General features: G+C 41.8%; 1 long non-coding RNA gene across 1 annotated transcript; it reads right to left on the reverse strand.

Annotated features, from left to right (window-relative positions):
* Nucleotides 1-2,937: 2,937 nt before the first annotated feature.
* On the reverse strand, nt 2,938-6,466 carry LOC308193659. The gene is made up of 4 exons (XR_013949843.1): nt 6,104-6,466; nt 4,800-5,035; nt 4,496-4,543; nt 2,938-3,681 (listed from the first exon to the last, which is right to left on the reverse strand). It is a non-coding gene; the product is annotated as an uncharacterized lncRNA (long non-coding RNA).
* Between the last annotated feature and the right edge of the window lie 1,782 nt (nt 6,467-8,248).

Genomic DNA, 8,248 nt, shown 5'->3' on the forward strand with positions numbered 1-8,248 from the left:
TGTACCACACAGCTGTTTGAGTATTCCTCTCAGAGCAGCTGTATAAGCTTCTGGTTGGATTGCCATAACCCAAAATAAGGGTTCTAGATTATGAAAGTTGCTGCATATCAAGTGCTAATAGTCTTTTGATGACAAATATTTGTAGAGAGGCAAAGAGAGGAAAGGTGATTCTAATAATGGTCTCATCAGGTTGCAAGGTTTTGTGAACAGTCAAGAAAACAGTCACCAGCTTGGAGGTTGAAAAAACTAATTATATAAACCTAATGGGACGTTATACACATAGATGTGTTTTCTCCTTAATCACTTGCACTTGTGTTTAGCTGCTAGAAAACATTACTAGAGCAAACTGACTTTTGTATCCATGGCAACCTGTGGATCCACTTTTAATTTGTCTGCAGAGAAAATGCTGGGATTTTTTTTCCTTGAAGTTTTCTATTTTTATTGCAATAGCAATGGTGCCTTCTATGTGCTCCTTCTGATCATGCCAGCTTTCAAGGGTAAGACCATGATAGGCCTGAGCCTCTCTCATCTTGTGCCTGACCATCTCATCATCGAAGTGCCTGACACTTCCCTTGCAGATCCAGTGGCCAGCTGTCAGTAGCTGATTCCTTAAATCATCTTTCAAACAAATTATAAAATATGTTGAAGAAGAGGCACGGTGGGTCACATCATGCAGAGCAGAGCAGTGTCAGCACAAGCGGTCAGATGGTTCTCTGTATTCAGTTTGCACAGTTTCAAGTTTTGTACTGCTTCTGCTGCAGCTGAAGGTAGAATAACCCCATTGCCCTGACCAGTGTGTTCCACACTGGAAGCAGGATTCGGCCCTTATTTCCTTAGTTAGGTTGCAGAGGAAGACCACTTCAGTTTAACATTTGACTGCTGTAGTGATACTGTAGGTCTCATCAATTGACTATGGGCTGTCTGAAGAGCTCTTGCTGAGAAATTGAACCACTGAAAGATGGCAAATCAGGGGTTTCTAACTCTCTTCCTCAAACTACTTTCATTTACTGTGTTGAAGACAGCTAGAAATATATCAGGGTTTTTCTTGTACTGTTATTCCATGTGTATCAAGAGGTGGTTATCTTTCGCTGAAAATACACATACTACAAGAAAAGGATTGTGAGCTAGTCTGAACAGGCCTGTTAAGCCTAAGGTGGTGAGTTTTAAAATAGAATAAGGAAAGTGATGCCTTGAGCCAGTAGTAGGAAGTCCCATATTTCTGATTTTTCAGTAACTTACTCTTCATAGTTAGACATCAAGACTCTTGGAAGAAGGGTCTTGGGCTGTGTTTGCACTACTTCATGCTGTTAAAGTTTGGCTCAGATCCAAAAAAACATTGACATTTCTATCTCCTATCTAAGCTTTCTTACTTCCTATTGATTTCATGGAGTTTGTAGACCTAAGCCCCAGTGTGTACCTGGGTCCTTTCACAGCACAGATTCACCAAGTTGGAATAATATTTAATCAGTTCACAAATTTATTCTTTTCTAACCTCGTTACTGCAAGCACAGCCCAGAATATGAATTTCAAACTGTCTTCCATCTCAATGCCCTCCTTAAAGTAATCTGTGCTGTTGATACTTTACATCAAGGTTGATTTCTTCATCAAGTATCAGGTGAAAGACTCCATTTCCCTCTTCTAACACTGTATCGCCTCAGGTGAACAGGAAAACTCAAGAAAAAGGCTTCATCAGAACTGAAAACTGTGATGACTTGGAAAAACAGAAGATAAAAACTTTGAGTTCAAAAGTAGTGGTTTTACCCAGCCAGTTCTCTGACAACAAACACATTACAGCTGTAAATATGGAGCTGGCACACAGTTTCCTCCCAGACCCCAGAGAAAAGGCAGTAAGGGGCTGTCCTGTCCTTGCAAGAAATCATGCATCAGGCTGTTTCTCAGCGCATCACCACATGATGTCTGGTTTACCCTCACCTCACAGGAAAGAAATCTATGCAACCACAACCAGTAATGTCACATCACTCTCCATGCTCTGTTATAAAGGCTTCATGTTACGTGACTGGCTGCATGGCATGGGGAAAAGCAGCTCTGTAGGGATGTAGGATCCCTCTGTAGGGATCTGATGATCCACTGTACTGCCCTGCAAAATACAGATCCTCCATATAGGGAGGTGTAGCACAGCTTCTTCTGCTCCCTACAGAAGTTTCTTCTGAACTCCTTAGGTAGTTGTAGCATATGAGATGTTGGCATCAATAGCAATGGTTGTCTAGATATTTCCTTTTCATACTTAGGTTTTCAAATTCTTGCTAGTGTCCTAAACTTCTGCTTCTTGGATTGAAAGAAATTTTACATTGCCTAAATATGATGTTAACTCAAAGCTCAAGGAAATAAAGCAGGTTGCTATTTTCATGAAAGAGAAAGGGAACAAATATATTTTACCGACAATATAAAAGGGAGATGTCATTTTTGACAGTTCTAACAATGAACCAAGGTGAGGGTTGAAATTTAAAACTTAGCAGAGAAATTTGAGTGTTTCAGTGATAAATCCTTTTGATTTGCTGGGCTTAATAGCCTTTGAAAACCATGTTTTGTGCATACATGGTACATTTTTAGCAAAAGCTATTTTATAAACAACCCTCACCTAAGCTCCAAAGGGAAAGATAAGGTGTGTTGCTCAGGCATGCATGGAAGATTAGTGGTTTCATCAATAATTTATGGAGGGTCCACAGAATATGCTGCAACTGTCTGCAGAAGCCCCGTCTTATTCTCCTTGCTTTCTGGTGCATATGTGGATCAGAAATTATATCTAGTAGGCCAGAAGCACAAAACTGTGCTATCTTTTAAAAATCAAATGCTGAGTGCTCTAATGCACTCATTTTTTTCCATTGAAAACCACACCTGTTTGAAGAGCACTTTTTGAAGGGCTGACCCCATGCACACACTTCATGGTAAGAGCAGTAGGCAGAGCCCCACATGAGCTCTGTTAAAGGCTGGAGTCATTAAGCCAATGCCCTATGACAGTCTGTGTCCCCCACAGTGTAAGTCCCATCTTGATCAAAAGCTGGATGGGAACGGAACCTAGAAAGGACCTGGGATTGGGAGTGTGATAGCACCTGGAATCACTTTATTTAGCTAGTTATTTCTATTATAACACACTACAGAATCAATAAGTTGGCAGGGCGTGAAGCCCAATGTCAGCGACAGAAACTTTGCTCCACAGGACCTACAGCTCACAGTCTGGTCTGTAATATGATCACTCATTACTATGTAAGTAACACATCCAAACTTGCCTGCATTTCTACCACCTACAACCCTTTTTGCCACAAATATTTTTGTCTCTTATCCTATTTGCTCAATTAACTCAGTAAAAAGATAAAAGCTTTTTTTTTTTCCTCAGAGAAATCCATGCTATGGCAATGCATGAAGGAGATGACTAGAGAACAGGATCCCACCCAGGCTGGCTCCTAGTTTGGTATCTTGCACAGTTCTCGCTTTGCCATGACCATCCTCGATTTCCAAGTTCGCCTTCCTGAGCCCTTCCCGGAAGGATGCTTCAGCTGCAAACTCAGGTGCCTGCCTGGCTGAGAAAATGGATACAGCTATATGCTGACTATTTGCTCTACAGGCTACATCGCAATCTACTCTTCCCATGGCAACTCAAGTTGGAGGCTTGTCCAGCTGCAGAATTCACTCATTTGTTTTGTCTTCAGCTTGTAAATTTACCTTTCCAATATAAAACTAGAGTGATAATATCACTAAAAAGTAAAAACTTTAAGCATTAATAATATTTTTTATATTTAATGATTAGTTAATAACCTTATAAATATCATAAATAAGCCAATAAAATTTAGAATAATGTTATAAAATCAGTAAAGATCAAAGTTGCCCTAACATAATGAATACTTCTTGGAGGTACAACACATAGCCTGTAACTGGGTAGAAGAGCAAGAATACCCCAAAACAGTTCTTCAAATTGTCTGTCCACCTATCGATATTTTCCTTTTGTCTGCTGAAACAGTCTGTTTTTTAGCCCTTTTTCCTAAGACACCTTCTGAAACCACCAGGATATAAAGTATCCCATCTGTTAGTTGCCAGGATGCATTGATTAGTGTTACCTAAACAGGCTTCAATCTGTCAACAGTCTATGCTAAACCTTCTCATAAGAAATTCTCTTCTTTTTTCCTCTTTTGTGCAGTAACTTATCAGAAAATTATAATTCTCTTGAAATTGGTTCTCCTCACAAAGCACTATAGGTTAATGAAGTATATTTAGACTGACCCTGTTGCATTTCATCAGATACTAAACAGATAAATTTATATTTTGGTCAAAATCATCCATCTTGGTTGCATTTTTTAGGGGATTCAACCTCTCTGCAGAGAAAAGAAAAAAGCTGAAAAGGCAAAATATGCTCTGTACAGGGTGATTTGGATTGCCTAAGGATCTGAAATGGAATCACATCTTCCCACAAAAAAGGAATAATGTTATACAGTATGGCAGATTGCTGTTAGTCACCATTAGATTTGGAGTGTTTACCCACTTTGTTCAATCAATGTAGCCATGAGTGAGACCAGCTCCCAATTAGCTCCTGGAAAAGAAGTTTTTCGGAAGTCAAAATCTGATCATAAAAGGGAGCAATACTGAAAACGAAAGAGGAGAGAGGGCAAAAGAAATACTATTTTCATCAAAAAAAATGAATTGTTAATCTAAAAAAATAAGCAGTGCACAAAGGGGACCAGACCTGGGGACCAGACCACACTGAGGACTGCCCATTGCAATTTGGACCAGCACGTTTCTCACAGATCCCCTTTCCCCCCCATTGTTTTTATTTGCAACTCACGTACCTGTGCCTCTAGTGTCGACATAGATTTTCTGTCCTTTTTTTCTCATGTCCTCTGCATGGTGACGTTGGTAAAACCACAGGGTGGCACAGGCTGTGTACCCACTCTGTCATCTTCCTTGCACAGTGGGATGCTTACCCCTGATACCTCAGACACTGGTTTGTACAGGTGGGGAGGAAGCTAAATTCTCTCATTTGGTGGACCTCTTCCAAAAGTTTCTCCACAGCCGAGATGCAGGCCTGTGGGGAAGAGGAGAGACTTTCTTCGTACTGCCAGGGTTGTTTAGCCAATTCATCCACTGCGGGTTCCTCGTGGTCTTTCCAGCAGAGGTGCCCCCTACTCTAGATGCCTGCCCATATCCTTCCACTCTCCCTGCTACTCCTAACTATCCTGCCTCAGGACAGATTTCTGGATGACACTTTTAAGTATTTGTTTAACCTTAGACAAAGCCTGCAGTGTATTCCGGAGACATAACGATAAGAACACGCTGGTCTGAACATCCCAAGGATAGTCAAAGTTTTGGAAAGCTACCATAACACTCCTGGAGAAGAAAGGGAGAGTGAACTAGTGGGAAAAAACACCTTCCCCTGACCCTGCCTCAGAAACTATTAACAATTACACCTTTCAAGCCTTTTCTTCAGGGAGCCAATCTACGGAAGGGTCAGGGGGAAATGTCCAACAATAGTTTCTTTCTTTAAAGTTATCTCCTGGAAGCTATGACTTCTGGTCATCTGAAGGCTTTTGACTTGCATATTGTGAAAACAGCATTTCTTTTATGAACAGCACATTCTCACAATTTCTACTTAGTGACAGTAACAATAATGCCACCAATATCTGTCCAAATCTGTTTCTACTTACCACAAGGCATAATTTGCATTCACATTTGTCCTGGTTTCAGTTAGGATAGAGTTAATTTTCCTCCTAGTAGCTGGTAGGGTGCTATGTTTTGGATTAGGATGAGAAGAGCGCTGATAACATGCTGATGTTTTAATTGTTGCAGAGCAGTGTTTACACCAGGCCAAGGACTTTTTGGCTTCTCGCTCTGTAAACCACAACAACATTAAGGCACCATTTTCACGCAGCCTGTTGTTCAATCTTAACAAATATTTCAGAACATTCTTTGAAGTCAGGCTTACCTGTATGCACTTGAGCTTCTGAGTTGTTTATTATTATTACTATTATTTTATTTTTAAGGGCTGGAAAGGGAGCTTAGAATCCATGTAAGTAATTTCACTGCAAACAGACAAGGCGAAGGAAATACTCAAACTCCTCAACATTAAACAACTGTAGAACCCAGGAACACTTACCTGCTGGCTTCTGAACTTGAGCCACTTCCGAACTACTTCACAGTGAAGTCGTACCACCAGGGTTTTACTGTACTGAGAAGGCACCACCAACGTAACTAGCTCACAGAGTCACTAAAACTACTTCACAGAGATGGTAGAAAACATGAAGAAAAAGCAGCCTATTGGGGAACACTGAGTCCATTTCACCCCGAAAGGAAAAGCACCCTAGACAAGTCAAACTTCAAACTCCCCCAAGCAGGCAATTCCCCACAAGTCCTCATGCTTCCTATATTGCAAAGCTCAAATGATCCACACCTGGCAGATTTCACTAAACAAGGCTGGAGCCAAGAGGCCTTGTGGAATAGGTTTTCTACCTGCCTTCAATGTTTTAAGGTCAATTGCTCCTTCTCACTAATAGAAATAACCTGACAAAGGGCTTAGTGGTTAGAGGGTCATATTTCTGTTAGTCATTCTGGGAGGAAAATTAGTACAGAGGCTGGTAAAATAAAATAAAATAAAGGATAAAAGAAAATGACCTTAAAGGCAGAATTGCTATCATAGATTTTCATCTGTCTAGTCACAACAGATAAAGAATATAGCAATCAGAATTCCTTTTCTTGACATTAATTTTATTTAAATTTGCTTTTCTGAGATCTCTTCTTTATGTAGGACTTTTCAAAATCTAGCCCCATGACCTCTGACTACACTATTTCCTTTGGCTGCGTATAAACTACCACGTATAAATGCCAGGATCGGGATCCTCACTCACTATTCAGGTCAAGGAGTGGGCTGAAGGTTTGGGCTATAATTTGGTTACATGCCTCCATTGCTGTTTCCTGGCAGGTCATGGGAAGAAGATTGGCTGGCTTGGGGGAGCTTATGTACACGTGGCTTTTAGGCTGCAGCCGAAGTGTTCCTCTAGATCTGGAAGTTTGAAGAGGGTTGCAGTCTCCAAGCTCAGATACAACGACATATTAGTCTGGCACAACTGATTTTTGTGTTCCTTGCACTAGCTGTTCCTTCACCTCCTCTTCAGAGACAAAGACATGCGTCTCTTTTGTGCTCCTTCGCTAGTAAACAAACCAGGATAGATTAAAGCCTCTTTATTCAAGTCAGTAGGGTAGTGGGTGTACTGGGTCGGGCTGGGATGTTAACTTTCCCTGCAGCAGCCCATACAGTGCTGTGCTCTGCACTCGTAGCTAAAACAGCAATAGTATCACACCAGTGTTGTGTCTGCTGCTGAGCAGTGCTGGCACAGCATCAGGACTCTCCCTAACTCCCCTATGGGTGGGCAAAGATGTGAGAAAAGAAACATCACCAGGGCAGCTGACCTAAACCAACCAAAGGGATATTCCATACCATATGATATCACACTCAGCAATAAAAGGTGGAAAAAGGAGGAAGAGGGGAGGGGTGGGCTCTCATTGTGAAAATGTCTGTCCTCCTCCTGAACACCGGCTACGTGCGGTGAGGCCCTGCTTCAAGAACGTGGTCAAGCATCGCTCGTTTGTGGGAAGTAGAGAGTAATTTCTTTCCTCTGCACTTCCACAAAGCCTTTACTTGTTTTGTTTAGTTTTCCCTTTCCCCCTCCCTTTTCCCCTTTCCTTTTTTCCTCTTTAGTTAAATTGTTAATTGTTTAGTTAATAATAATCTTTCCTTTATAATTATTTTTTTCCTTTAATTAGATCATCCTTATCTCAACCCGTGAGTTGTTCTTTCCTTTACTTCTTCCCCTCCTCATCTAAGGAGGGGGAGGGAGAGCGCGGTTGTGGTGTTCAGCTGCCTAGCACAGTAAAACCACCACAGTGGGCTACAAAGATGGTGAAGGGCCTAGAGGGGAAGATGTATGAGGAGCGGCTGAGGTCACTTGGCCTGTTCAGCCTGGAGAAGAGGAGGCTGAGGGGAGACCTCATCGCGGTCTACAGCTTCCTCACGAGGGGGAGTGGAGGGGCAGGCGCCGATCTATTATCTTTAGTCACCAGTGACAGGACCCGTGAGAATGGTGTCGAGCTGAGGCAGGGGAGGTTTAGGCTGGACATCAGGAAGAGGTTCTTCACTGAGAGGGTTGTCACACACTGGAACAGCCTCCCCGGCGAAGTAGTCACTGCACCAAGCCTGTTGGAGTTTAAGAAGCCTTTGGACTGTGCACTTAGTCACATGCTCTAA

The sequence above is a fragment of the Anser brachyrhynchus genome, assembly GCF_964034855.1.
Source record: "Anser brachyrhynchus genome assembly, chromosome: 3".
NCBI classification, from domain to species: Eukaryota; Metazoa; Chordata; class Aves; order Anseriformes; family Anatidae; genus Anser; species Anser brachyrhynchus.